At 43.7% G+C, this 15,028-nt stretch overlaps 1 long non-coding RNA gene across 1 annotated transcript; it reads left to right on the top strand.

Annotated features, from left to right (window-relative positions):
- The first annotated feature begins 518 nt into the window (after window positions 1–518).
- Window positions 519–5,573, top strand: LOC128785003 (uncharacterized). The gene is made up of 3 exons (XR_008429725.1): window positions 519–624; window positions 2,958–3,007; window positions 5,493–5,573. It is a non-coding gene; the product is annotated as an uncharacterized LOC128785003 (long non-coding RNA).
- Window positions 5,574–15,028: the final 9,455 nt, after the last annotated feature.

The following is a 15,028-nucleotide window of genomic DNA, read 5'->3' as shown; positions in this document are numbered from 1 at the left end:
CTCTGAGACCAAAACCTTGCATTGTGATAGTGCTGCAGAAAGATTTAAAGGTTGTGATGGACTAAAAATTGAAATGCAAATCACACTTTTCCACAACCTCCTGCTGAGGCCCAAATTTTTATAGATCAGGTCATGCAATCCTGATGAAGAATCAGCGATCTGCCTTTCCTGGGATTCAGAAATTAGTTGCAGTCCAAGGTATCTTTTCCTACAAAAGAACTAACTTACCAAGTGAAAGTTTGTCACTGAAGACAGTCCCCTGATCTTATATTAATTTTTCCAGGTACAGTGCCACTAAGGATCCTTTCCCAGACAATGCAAACACACACATCACAGCTCCCCTCTCTGCAACATGCTCTCACTAAATATAAACACACTGTATATACTGATCCTCTCCCTCTTGCTTTTTTTCTTCCCCAGCGTGCAGGTGGTAAAACACTGACTGCCATGAACTTAATCAGGAAAAAAAAAAAAAAAAAAAAAAAGAGGAAAAAGCTGTAGTTTGGAAGCAGCTGGATGGCATACTGCAGGCTGGGAATGTGTCTGCCAAAACTACCACAAGGAGAGTGGGGCATAAAGGCATTTGTGGAGCATCCTGTTTGCTAATTGCTCATGGAATTTCAGGTAAGGAACATCCAATGTGCTTTGTTATAATAAAGAGTGGCCTGGGTTTTGCTTTCCTTGGTGACTTTTTACCATCATTATTATTTTTATTTTTATTGCTATCATTACAAATGCCCAGCTCTCTCTGGCTGAGAGCACAGTTCACAGAGGGGCTGTGGGGCAGCACAGGGCATTTTTAGCCATGCACATGCCAGGCAGTACCAGCACATATCTCCAGGACCTGCTGCATCCCAGGGCAGGATCTATTCCTGGCTATGAGAGGACAGATCCCTCTCAATGTTTCACCTCTCCAAACACAAGAATCTGCTGGGGGTTCCCAAGTGCTGCTTATGGGCTCAGTTTTGTAACAGTTTTGAGCTGGTTCTCTGCCCTGAACCACTGAGGATTCCCAGGAAGCGTTCTGGTCACTCCTTTCCCTTCCAGCTATTTAGAGGTTCCTTCTACACAAAAATGTATTGGAAATTACCACCAGCAGTGCATCTCTGGTTTGCATCTGGTTGCCATCCTGCAACTTCAACTAGTCCTACAACTTACGGCTAATTAACTCCCAGCTAATGGTGATCCCTGCCAGTGCTGCAGCATTCTAGAGTCCGTGGGCATTAACGAGAATTAGCATTTGTTGAGGGCTATGGTGGGAACTGCCTGTCTGCAGCATTTCAGGGATCCCTGTTGCTGGAATGTTTGATTGCCTCCTCCAGTAATTAGCACTGACACTGAACAAGTTTTTCAGAGGTCTCACTTGGCTGTGCAGAGACCAAAGACACACTGAGCTCTGTCTGTGGTGAGCAGATGCCAATAATAATGTATTCCCCAATAATAATGTATTTCCCTGCTTCTCTCCACTCCCCTGGCGCAGATAAGAGTGCCAAGGGGTGGAGTCAGTGGCTGTCCCCTGCTGCACTTTTCCCTGCTTTGTTGTCCTGCATGAAATGCTCTTGCACTACTTTTTTAAATTGTAGAGAACAATTTAAACATTTTAACTTAAAGTCAATTACCTCCTTGGTTTGGGAATATGATGGTAGTTAAAATGCTACAGGAATTTGGCACACCAGCAGTAACTCTGGTGGGGCCTTCCATGCCTGTTTAAAAGAGGGTGCATAATCAGAATTAAAGCACAGGGAATACAGAGAAATACAGTCCCTAGTAACCTTGAGGGGTAGATGAGCATGTGGCTGGTGCTTCTTTAGGAACATCAATTGCCTGTTTGGAAAAAGAGGTGCTGGGGAATGTCGCTGTCTCCCTGCTCAGCTTCCCAAATCCGCTCTGCAGGGAGAGGCATGCACTGCACATCCTGCCTGTGGCTCTGGCCTGGCCTGGCGCTGCAAGGAAATTTTCCATGTGCTACTGTGGAGAGGAAGCTGCTCTCGCCCTCACCCTGAGGAAGATGAGCTATAGGAATATACAAGGGGCTTTTTTTACAGCTCGGGGCCCAGGAGGGGAAGCAGTGGTCATGAGCAGAGGCTGGAACTTGGCTTGTTAAGTAAATCTCAGGCTGTAGCTGGTTTTAATTTATTTTTTGTTTTATGTGCAGGAGACTAGGCCTTGCAGGCCTGGCTAATATCAAAGCCTGAGGTTTTGAAGATTTTTAATCAAGGTCCACTTTGGGGGGGGTTCTGCTTTTGGGGCTTGTGGACATGTAGGATTTTTTTGTCATGTTTTTAATTTTTTCTTGCTGCAGCGTCTGGATTCCTTTAGTTCAACTTTTCCATTCTTCAGACTTGAGCCAAGTGAGCCATTTCAAATAACCCAGCACTTTCCAGAGATTTTGTTGTTGTTGTTGTTTGGGGTTTTTTTTGGTTTAGGATATTTCTTTTTTTTTTCTGAAGCAGACTTGCAGTCCAGTTTCTCTGAAAATCACAGACGGCACTGCAATCCTACCCCATTGCCTCTCAATAATTTGGCATTCTTTGCACTGTCTGAATAGTTTATTGTTCATCAAATCTGTATGCAAATAATTTTATATAATTTTTTTTGTTTGTTTTGTCCCTCTGCTGGCAGGAAAAGTAAATCCCAAAGTATTTCAGCAGGTGCTATTAATATGCAAATAATGGAGAGTACACTGGGTCTAATAGACCTCCCAACTACATGGGAGGTGTCGCTGTTGGAGCAAATTAGCTTTCTGTAATTTGCATGCTTTTCACAGCCTCCTGGGATTATATTTTAGATCAGAGACAATAAAAGCATATGCTGTTAGTTTTAAATGTAACTAATTTTAGACTTTGAAACCATTTTAACCTAACTTCTTAAACAGTTATTTGCACAGAAACTTTCCACAGAGCTTGTAATTTGCACAGCCTTTCTGTTCTCCCATCAACTGCTCCATCTCTTTCCAGGTTGAAAGAGAAGAAGGGAATTTACCAGGTGGCTGCATCTTGAAAAACAGGTATTTCCCACAAAATCCAGATAGTCCTAGCCTGGTTCTGAGTCTGCATTAATGTCCTGATGGGGTCTAGATTGAGCTTTTTATATCAAACTTCTTCCTTCCCATTTGGCTTCTCTGTATGGTGTAAATCCATCCCAGAAGGATGCTGTGGCCCCTGCTGGCTGCACATGGAGGGAAGAGGTTGCTTGTACCATCAGAAAATCTTCTTTGCTCATCCAGCAAAGCAGAATCCCTGAGCTGATGTGGCACTAATGCCCAGTGTGGCTGTGCTTGGTGAGAGCCTGTTGGGAAACTCTGTTTGGAACAAATGGGAAGAAAAGCAGGGGTTTCACAGCAGGCTCAGTCTGTAGAGTTACACAGTACTGACTTGTACTGGCACATTATCAATGGCACTTTCCAATTGACAGCAGAAATTCCACTGTTGATGCCAGTGCTTTGGGACAATGGGAATGATGGGGCCTATGGAGCTGTCTGTGTTCCAGGCGCTGCCGTGGCTGCTTCGTGCTGGACTGGCCAGGTGGGTGACACAGGGCAGCCACTCAGCCCTGCCTCTTGTCCCCATTCTGCCCTTGTGGAGCTGGTAGGACCCAATTTCTGCTGCATGGAAGGAGTGCAGTGAGGGCTGTGAGAGCAGCTGCAGACAGAGCTGTCAGTCTGGGGAAGGTGCAGAGGCAGGTGTTTTGTCCCAGTGCCCAAGGTGAGATTTGGGAGTTCCCTGTGGCACAGCTGCTCCATTGCTCGTAGATCTCAGTGCAGGGTCCAGATCACTGGGGCTTGTGGGGTGGTGGCCATCCTTTATTTCAGGGGGGACAGAGTTCAGGGGTAGGATCAGACATGTGGAGGAGATGGCAGCCAGGTGGAGATCAAGTTAACATTATCAGATTTATTTCATCCATGGGAAAGGTGGGTGTGGCATGAAAGAGTGAGCCTTAGAGGGGTCCTTTGAGACAAGAAACTCTTGAGATGCAACTTTGGCCCTACAGCAATGTGTGGTGAGACTTCTGAATTTCTGGGGCTACAACTTTGCCATCAATGTTTTATAGGTGTGTTTCACACAGACAATGAATAGAAGCGGTTTGTTTCCTAAGGAGTGCTCTTAAAGCTGGAAAATACTGGGTGCTATTTTTTTTCTCTCATCTCACACTAAATGTTTTCTAGCATTAATACCATTGACATCCCACTTCTGCTGCTTTTTATTAATGGGATGTGGCTTGTCAGTTATAAGCCTGGGCACTGGAGTTGGAAGCAATTGCTTTATTTAAAAATGAAAACAAAAAGAAAAAAAAAAAAAAGGCTCTGATTACTCAGGTGTCAACAGAAAAAAACTGTGATGTTGTGCCAGATGGCTGCATTTGTGAAGCAGAGTGTAGTCAGAAGGAAAGTGGAAGGAGACAAGGCACGTGTACATCAGGAGTGTGAAAACATGACCAAAATACCTTCAGCCTTGTTTCACCAACACTGGATTAGGAGGCAACTGTGGTGAGATGCAAGCAAAGAAAAGCAGAAGGGGACACTGTTTGGAAAATAAAAATGTCTTTCACAAAAGCTTTGAATTAACAAAAATCAGGAGGTTTTGCATTAAATGGGCCAGTGCCTCGGTGCACTACGCCAAGTGCCACTGCGAAGTGCCACACATGACAGAGTAAAGCGGTGATGGCAGCAGGTTGTGTCGGGCCCAGGGTGCACTGGAGCAGGATGTGCTGCTGCCAGGCATCGCCGAGTGCCTGCTGTGCCTGGGGCCTCCAACGCTGCCCAGCGCTGGCCACGGCTGCACGGGCCCAGGAAGGGTTTCCCAGGGATGTGGGAGCTGTGCTGGATCCTCCCTCTGCCCGTGACTACAGGTGGCACCCAGGAACCCTCGTGGCGGGGTCTGGGTTATGTGCACCCCAAAGTGGGCACTTGTGACACCAGCACTGGCTGGTTTGTGCCTCAGGCTATTTGGACTCATTCCCCAACTCCTGCAGAAGCTTCACTCAACTTCTGCTGCCAGGCCAAGGTCCATGCCAAGCTTGTAAAAGCCGAGCCCTTGGCAGGCCTGTGGGCAGGGGTTTTGTTACCCTTTTATATCCTGAAATATAGCCTGGGCACTTTCAACTTTGCTTCCATGCTGACGCTTTTGGCTGTCACACAGGGAAAAGTTTAGAATAGTTTGATCTCAGATCACAAATCAATTTTTTTTTTTCCATGGCTGGCTCTGCCCAGACTGCTTTGGAGTTCTACCCTCTCTTCTCCTCTGTGGCGTCTCAGGTGAAGAGGAGGCTTTGACATGGGCAGAGAGGGGCCACTCTGAAGGGTGTGGCCTCTTGTCTCTTAGCCTTGGTTATATCTTAGTTTACAAACTTGGTGGTGCTTGGGTTTTGTGACAAGAGTCTGAAATCCTGGTGTTAGGCTGCATTTGATTAGAACATGGCCAGGAAAATCTGTGGTGATTTTCACCCAAACCATTTCCACACATCTGTCTCACCTACCCAACCCCTTTTTACAGGTACTTTCTAGCAATGAACTTCATCCAAAGATACTGAAGGTAGGTTATGTTTCCAACAACAGATACAGAGAAAGTGGCAGGAACATGGAACTTCCTCTGATCCCTGGTCTGGTACAACTAAAGCTTGAATGTGAGTTTCATTCTTTTATTTTTATAAAATCTGAATTTCTACACTGACATTGAATCAGAAGTTTATTCTCCAACCAGGAAGATGTTTTGTTGGTTCTTTTTTTTGTTTGTTTTGTTTTGTTTTGTTTGTTTGTTTTTTTTGGGTTTTTGTTTTTGTTTTTGGGTTTTTTTGGGTTTTTGTTTTTGTTTTTTTGGGGTTTTTTTGTTTTTTTTTTTTTTTTTTTGCTACAATCTGCATTGTCTTATTTGGGGAGTATGTTCACAATTGAGAAAGAATTGCCTTTATTAACAAATCAAAAGCTTGTGCTGTCAAAACTGAAATCGTTCTACCTTTTTATGTGCAAATTAGAGCTTCTGTCAAACCTTCAGCCATGGTGCATTCAGTTTGTGGAAATATAAAAATATCTGGCTTAATATTCAAATATTCTGCATGAGGAAGGAAATATTTGAAGTGATGCATTGCAGTCAAGATTTTTGAAAAATTAGATTTGAAAGAAATAAAGTAGTGCTTTAACAGAATTTATTTTCCCTATTTTTGCCAGAGTTCAGAGCAGTCCTTAGAAGTGTGTTGAAGTTTTACAGGTGTCTGAATATCTGGTTGGATCATGGCCTTTGGGAGTGAACCAAGCTAAATCTAAGTGTGTCCAGGGCAGGGGAGATACATCCGCTGGGTTTTTCCTTAGGAAAGGGTCACAAGTTGTTTATTTTTTTAATTAATGGCAAAGGTACTGATAAACTTTTCAGTCAATTCATTAAAGTTGGCGTTAAACAAAACAAAAAAAAACAAAAACCAACTATTGGTTCCAGCATAGTAACACCTTACATGTGTAACATAGTAAGGTATTTGTAGAGAGGGTAAAATTCTGATTATCTGAAGCTGGGCCCTGGTTCTATATTTAGGTTTCCAAATAAAGAGCTGTGTGCCCATCAAGGTGAGACACTGATGGACTGAACCTCCATCTCATTATTTCCAAGGCCTGAACCAGGAACTTTTGCTCTTCTGCAGTGCTGAGAGGAGAGGAAGTGGCTGTTCCTTGAGGAGCAGCTTCAGTCTCTGAAGTGCCAGTGCCATTATCTCACAGAAAAGGCCACTGGAGCAGTGCATTAGTGATGCCTGTGGCCAGGCTGGGATGTGCCCATGGAACCCTGGTGCAGGTGCTGTTTCCAGCCACCTGGCTCCAGCAGAAGAGCCTTTCCCACCACACCAGTAGGGTTACAACCACCCACTTCTGTGCAGAAGGTGCAGAAAATGTCCCATGAATTGCTGTCAACTGTCAGAAGCTCCTTTTGGGGGTGAATTATTGTCTGCAGGCATCCAGAGCACTTGGTCCCCTACAACTTTAATGCTAATGTTGTCAGCAATGCAGAATTCCAGCAACCAGGGTTTTTACATTTAGTTCTTCTGGCTCATCTCTCCAAGGGGGCCCCTGCAGGCTGAATGTGCAGTGCACTGCATGTGAAGGTGTTTATTAGTCCATTATCCATAATTAATGGCAAGGCAGCTACTGAGGCTGTGGACTGTCCCAGGCAAAGCCTACATGTTCTCTTTTCATACCCATGCCCCAGCATTAATTATATCATGTTCATATTCATCCTCTCACCATCAGAGACCAACAAAGTGGTTTGGGTTGGGATCTCCTCTTTCAGGCCATAAACATATGATCCAGCCACCCCATAAAGTACATTTCCTCCAGCCTTCCATGGATTCTCAGGCATAGCTGTGGCATGCAGCGGGGTTTGAGTCTGGTCCCTGCAGCTGGAGAAATCCTGCCCAGCACAGCTCTAAGGCACCGTGTGAAACAGGTGCTGGTGCTTCACTGGTGAGTTTTGCCTCTGCTGCAGTCTCAACTTCCATTTCTAAAATAGTGGATACTGTGCTGTCCCCCTGCTTCCATGCAGGGATTCAGGGACAAAGCTCTCTGAATGCCACAGTTTGCTGTGGTGGGAGGTGCAGGATGGAAGTGAGAGCACTGGGAGGCCAGGCACCACCCTGGCAACTCCTCCCCTGCCAGGAGTGCTGCAGCCTCATGCACTTGATCCTTTAATTGGTCCATGTGCAGGCTGGACAGCTCTCTCTTTATTATTGTTATTATTATGCAATCACACACTACTTACCTTCAGAATGTGCTGGAGATGCACTATTTATATAGAAACCATGTACACCGAGACCCATTTTTCTCCATGGTGATTGCAGATAATGTGGAAAGCTCTGCTTTGCTTCATTAGTAGAGCAAAAGACATAGTCAGGATTATTTGGTATGATTTACAGCACTTCAAAATGCATATATTTTCATAATACTCTAAATCTACCACTTGGGCTGGTGACTCAAGCTTTGCTGTAGTGCTGTCATCTTAAAATTGGGATGGTGCCATTTTTTCACTGGAACAGGACAACCTGGAAGCTCATTAAGTGTGGGATTTGTGGTGAGTGACCATTGTGCAGTGTTTGTAAAACTGTTCAGAGCTCTGGAGGATCCCTGGCACCTCCAGAGCCCTCAGAGTGAAGGGGAACCAACAAGCTGAAAACTTGTTTTCATACAATCGTAGAATGGTTTGGGCTGGATGGGAGCCTTGACAATCATCCAGTTCCAATCGCAAAAAAGGCACAACTCAGGTGAAAAAAAAAATTTAAGGAATTTTGTTTCTTTGGTTGAAAAATAGAACCACTGAGATAATTTTAATGAGTTTGTTTTGTTTAGGAGAAAAGTATCCTTTAGTATTTCTTTTGGATAAAATTTTGTGCTGCATATACTTGGTATTGTTTTCTGACAAGGTGAGTAAGCAAAACTCCTCAGATTAGCATTTTTTATTTCATATCCTTTCCTTTCTTGCCTTATCAGGACTGTCCTTGGGCTGCACTGGCCTGGGCATGACTTCATCTAGGCCAGTGCTGGATGAGCCTCCAGATTCCTGCCACTTACATTCACACAAACATCCAGCTCCATCCTGTGAAAATCTTTAAAGCCCAGCTTTAAAGACAGAGTTTCAAAAACTCTTTCTAACCAATGGTAACCTTTGGCAAATCCTTATCATTCCCAAGTGTGGGTACAGATTTTTTTGTAAAAATGCAGATGGCAATTTATGACAGCCATTTACAATTTTTTCACCCAACCATCATGTGCACATAGACCTCACCACCCTCACAGCAAGCCTTGTCCACTGGAGACAGGATTTAAAATATCACTGCTAAAGTGATTAAACTTACCTTACGCTCCTGAGACCACCATGTGGGGGTTTATCCTTTTCTCCTTTCACTACTCATCTCGCTGGGACTTTGCTGGACACTGTGGAGTATTTGCCCACCTCTGGAAATCAGCTGTATAATTTACATGCCAAACTTCAATTGCTTGGTTTTAGCACCATGAATTAAAATGTTCCAATTGTCACCTGAAAATCTTCCTCGGCCCATCCTGGGAAAAGACAATGTGGTCAGACAAGCTTTTCACTCAGTTCCCAGCTTCTCCCACCTCTAAACCTGAGGTCACCCATGTACCTGATTTCCCAACTCAATCCATCTAATCAATTACATATTTTTAAGTAATTGTCTGAAAAAACTGACAGAAATTATGAGGATCATTACCAGTGAGAAGCTGCCTTCACTGCTGCCATTCCTCCATGTATGTATTTGCTTCTCTGTCTTAACATCTGAAATGTCTGGGAAAAAATTTAAACATGGCAAATGACCACATTTAATGCAGGAGCTTTCACACCTCTGGGCTCTGTATTTATAGCTTTGTCATGTTTCTTTCTTGTACTGACCTGGAGAAGAGGATTTTTTTTTTTTATCTGATGAAAAGGTTGTCTGTCGTGACGTGGTTATTGCAGCTCAAAATATTGCCTAAAACTTGACCCTGAACAAATTTTGTACAATGACAGTTTACCCCAGAATTCCAAAGGAGGTGAAAATCTCCTCATGCTCTCCAAAGAGGGAAGCTGCTTGGGGTAAATAAAACTGGGGTGCATCTCAAAATCCATCACAAAGCCTCAATTTTAAATGCAGTCTCTGATCCTGGCTGAAGCCACTCTGCTCCTAGTGTTACTCCACTGTGCTTGGAGTTTAACGTGGATTAACATGGATTTTCATTGGTGGGCGAGTCAGAAATTTAAGAATTACATGTAATACTCATTGTGTGTGGCTTGAAAAACATTCAAGGTACTAGTAGCCTTATCAAATGACAATTGTTCAATGAGTGTTACCAACCAAAAAGAGGAGTAATTTCTAATGAATTAGGACCTTCACAAATTTCCCATCCCTTTCCATTCACGTTGTCCATGAACAGACTGATTTTTCTTTTTTCTTTTTTTTTTTTTTTTTCCCATTAGACATAATTATTCCCAAAGTCTTTTGTGAAGGGAGGATAACTTTTCCTGCCTCTGAGACATGGTACTTGTGAAGCAGACAAGAGGTGCTGTGCTCACAGACTGCTTACATGGGGCTGGTTCTTTTCCCTGATTGAGTGGATGTGACTTAGGGAAGTTTCTCCATTTAAGTTAGTTGTGTTATTTGTTCAGAACTTCCCTCTGCAAATATATTAAGTGTTCTGGTTAATTCACTGTTAGAATGGCTGGACGTAGCAAATGCAACCCCTGGCCCGCTGAAATGCACAGGAAATATTTCATATGGCAGTGCAGGACTTTATCCTTCCAAAATGCAGAATCCTTAGTTAAGGGCTCAACTATAAAATATTTATTCACTCTGCTGAGTCCCACATCTGCCACTGCTCATGGGCCCTTTATGAGCAGTTACTTGAACTCCTCCCCACCACTGTAAACAGGAACCTTCACTCTGGTAACTTTTTAAGAGTGGTAGTAAAAAAAAAAAAATGAACGTAAAGAGCTGCTGTCCAAGTCCTTTTAAAAAGTCGAGTGCGTGAGGCAGCCCCTGGCCAAAGGGAGGGCAGGGTGGTTGGTTTTTCAGTGAGACATAAAGCCAAAAGGGCTCTGTTTTCACATGCTAATGAAGCCCAAGGTGACAGGAATTTGGCAGAGCCTGATCCCAGCAGCTGCGGGCCAGGATGGAACTGGCCACGGCATTACATTGAAGCATCACTGAACACAAAACTACAGCCTGCTCCTAGAACTTAATCAGAAATTATTCCAGTGTCAAATGCCCTCACCATAGCCCAGGTTTTTGGCAAAGTGTTTTTCAGATTAAACGATAAATATTTTGGTAATTTAAGAGACCAGTGTCCAGACCTTGGATCGTTTGCTTTCTCTCCAGAAATACTTTGGAGGTGCTCAGTGCCCAGTGAGCTTCCAGGGTGAATTGTCAGTAAAGGGTACACTCACCCAGAGGAGATGCATTTCAGAGCACTTGTGCCATGCATCATTAGGGATCATCTTCAAACTTTACCAGTGCTTCAGAAAAAAAAAAAAAAAGAAAAAAGATCAGAACAAATTATAAATTTTTAAAGCAAATTTTTGAAGTTCAGCTCTTGTGCACCAACCTCATCCCCCTGAGGCACAAACACAATTGCCCCACATCCAAGCCAGTGGGGCTGCTCTGAATCCCAGTTTGGGGATGCTCTGACCATTCAGGTGCCACTGGAGTGATGGCTCTGTCCCAGGAGTGCCACTCGCTGCAGTGGGCACAGGAAGATGTGTCCACAAGCAGCTCCTGCAAAGTAAAACCAAACAGAAAGACCAACCTCTGCCAGACCAGGTGATTAAATTACCTTCAGGTGATGCATGGCTGTTCTTTGCCACTTCTTTCTAGACAGGAATTCAGCTCTGCATTTTAACAGAAAACATTGGAAATAAAATATTTTCAGGTGAGGGGAGAAATTTCAAGTTCCTTAACATTACTGTGAAATCAATAAGTAAACAAACACAGGGCGTGCTATTCCATCACCTCCCTTTCCTTTTTTCCCCCCAGAAAGTCATTTCCAGCTGGATTTTCCCCAAGATGTTAATACTGTGCTGTGTTTAATGCTGACTGAAGCAAGGTAGCAAGCAGTTATTGCAGGCCTGACATGCCTGTTCTGCCAGGGAACAGCGTGAGCTTTCAACTCAGAAAACAAGGTGAACTTTGTTGGTCATCAATCTGCTTTTGCCTGCCTTGGCCAGGTATGTGCTCACAATGAGGATGACTTTAATTCCAGATCAGTTTATTTGTACTTTCCTTAGTCAAGGCCTGAGAGGTAAGGGTGGAAAGTGTTCAACCCCAAGGTTTTGGCATTTTTTTTTTCTGGAAAACAAGTTCTTCTTTTGAAGAACTTTTGAACTTTTGAAGAACTGGTCTGAAGTTTGTAGTCATAGCTTTGTAGGCAGTTTGCTCACAGAGCTGATGTTCCTGATTGTGAAATCAGAAGCTGAAATATTTTAAACAGAGACAGGCAAAGGCAATATTTCCATTTTCAACTTCCTAGAGTGCACTTGCAAAGGACAACCACTTTTTAGTTGTTCCTCTTCAGCATGAATTCCTGTTCCATCTCCTTAATTCCTCAGTTCTAGTCCTCAGATCAGAGGCAGGAATACAGCTCTGTGTCTCTGTAATGTGACAAAGAACCAGCACTGAAAATGGGTTTTAAATGGTGCCACTATGTTGATTTAGTTGGATTTTGCCTGAGAAATAATATGCAAATTTAAGCATTACTCACAAGGATGTGCACCATACTTAAAAATATACCTTTAATGCTCAGGGTCCAGACATTCCTGTTTTCTGTTTCAAATATTTCATTAGCTCTATTTCCCCTTGGTTTTCTTTCTTTAAGCCTGATGCTGCTCCTAGACTGTGTGTGCTTGTATTTGTGTGCATGTGTAGGCCCATGATTGTTTCTACTGCTAAAGCTGGCAACGTAGCTACTGTTTTCCAAGCTCAGTTACTGTTTTGGCAAACCATGGGTATTTGGGGATATGAAAACTGCTCAACTGCCGTAAGGAAAAAAATTCCATAGGTTTTTGTTTCCATACTTTCCAGTTTTCCACTCATCAGTTGCAGGCTCGTGTTGAAAAATGTCTTTCAGTGTCAGGACTTCTAAAGAGCAAACCCCGGCAGTGGGGAGCAAGTTCACTCTCTCTGAGCAGGACTGGCTGCTATAAGGGAATAAATAACACAAGCAGATGAATATTAATTAATACCAAAGCACACCTACCCTCTGAATTGCTTTCTCTGTTCACATTCTTGCCATTTGAGCAGCAGGGCAGCACCAGTTCTCCTCACATATTGCAGCCCGAGAAAACAGCTCCAAAGGGCCAAAAGAAGCAAATAAAATGTATTCGTTATTACGGCTGACCTTAGGCAGGCAGAATATGGAGCTGCGGGAATCATTCACAGAATCTCTGATTATAAGTATGGTGATAACTGGTAAGACTGTGCTGAACTACTGTGAAACAATTCAGGTAGTCAGCAAACAGGGCTAATTGCTAGTTTGGGGGAGATTATGGGTAATTTACTGCCCACTGAGGGCTTCTACCTAAAAAGAATCTTTTTTTTTTTTTTTTCCTCCCTTTGGACAGCACTTGCATGTTAATGTAGAATTCCTGATGCAATTACATGTGAAGAGGACATTCAGATGCACTTCCATAAATGCTCTTCTGCTTCTCAATTACATTAACTGTCTTTGTAGATCCTTTGATAGAAACCATATTCTTCACTTTTCTTTAAATAGTGAACAGGCACTGAGCTAGACTTTGCTGTTATCCAAGATGTCCTGATCAAAGGGCTGAGGGTAACACAATAAACACAAGGAAAGAAACTCCTGGTGGTTTCCAACACAAACTAACGGGGAAGTGTCAAGCGAGCAGCTACTGACAATTCCAGCCCCAAAACCAAATGTTTGTATGTGAAACTCCACCTTTGAGGAGGAAGAACAAACACGCACAGAGTGTTTTGGCTATAATTACTTCATTTAAGGGGAAAAAGAAAAAAGTGCTGGATTCAGTTTGCTAAAGTCAAGACATTAATATTTTTGGCATGTAAAAATGTAAACCAAATGTTTAAATGAAATGTCATCCCCTGGGTTCACATTTGCCCACTGAACTATGGTGCACACCCTCCACAGACCTTCATACAATACACATTTTCAGTTCATTGAAGAAGGCCCCCGCTGCTTCTCAAGGAAAACTAACTTGCAGAAGCAAAATAAATACTGGCATGGCACTGCAGCAGCAGAGCCTCGGAGCACAGATGTGCAGCACTGCCGGCTTTTCCATCAGATAAGGAGCATCCAGACATAATCACTCCAGTGTCTGGGACACAGCACACACTGCGGCGCTGCCCAAGTATGGCCTGACAGACACATGCAGGGGGTGCTCGGGCTGGGAGGCAAGGAGCTGACAGCACTGCAGAGCCGGCCTGTTATGTCTATAGCCAAATGTTTGTGTAATTTAGCCTGGGCTTTGAAATAGCCTCAGAAATCAGGGCACAAATGAAGCTTTGTGAGGAGCTGTCAGGGATGTACCTGCTGCATGGGGACCTTGGCCGGAGGAGGGGTAGCCTGGGGCTGTCACACTGGGAAGTTTCCATCATCCCCATCCAACCAGTGGGGCTGCTACAGGGCTGCTCCTGGAGAAAAACTTTATTTTACATATATATATACACATATATATATATATGTATGTATGTATATATGTATATGTACATGTACATGTGAAGGCCAGCAAGATAATTAGAGGGGAGCAGCACCCCTATGAGGAAAGGCTGAGAGAACTGGGGTTGTCCAGCCTGGAAAATAGAAGGCTTTGGAATCACCTAATTGCAGCCTTCCAGCGCCTGAAGGGAGCCTGCAATGTAACATGGACAAAGACAATTTCCAAGGGCCTGGTGTGACAGGACAAGGGGGAATGGCTTCAAATGGAGAGGAGGTTTAAATTGGCTATTAGGAGAAAAAAATCTTCTCTGTGAGGATGGGGAGGCCCTGGCACAGGATGCCCAGAGCAGCTGTGGCTGCCCCTGGATCCCTGGAAGTGTCCAAGACCAGGTTGGATGGGGCTTGGAGCAACCTGGGACAATGGAAGGTGTCCCTGCCCATGGCAGGGGGTGGAAACTTGAGATGAATTTTAAGGTCCCTTGTGGATATTCTCAGCTCAGTCAGAGAGAAAGAGGAAGGTTTTCTAACCAGGCGAGAGCCTCAGAAGCAGTTGGGAAAGAATGTAAATAATTCTCTAATCTGTCTTGTTATTCACATTGTTTATAGATATGTTCTGCCACTATGCGTCATTCACTGCACACCAATGGTGTGAGATGTTTTCACTCTAAGACCAATGAAATTAGTCCACACAATGTTCTCTATATATAGAGCACTGCATTTGAAATAAATCTGAGTTCATTCTCTTTGCCTTCTAATCTGGAGTTCTCTGTTCCTGTCCTGCTCAACGGGGACAGTTCCTTCCAACCCAAACCAGTCTGTGATTCTGTGATATAAATGTGTATTTATATCTACATACACACACACACACACACACAG

The sequence above is a fragment of the Vidua chalybeata genome, chromosome 3 (assembly GCF_026979565.1).
Source record: "Vidua chalybeata isolate OUT-0048 chromosome 3, bVidCha1 merged haplotype, whole genome shotgun sequence".
Taxonomy (NCBI): domain Eukaryota; kingdom Metazoa; phylum Chordata; class Aves; order Passeriformes; family Viduidae; genus Vidua; species Vidua chalybeata.
This window is presented reverse-complemented; position numbering and strand designations above follow the sequence as displayed.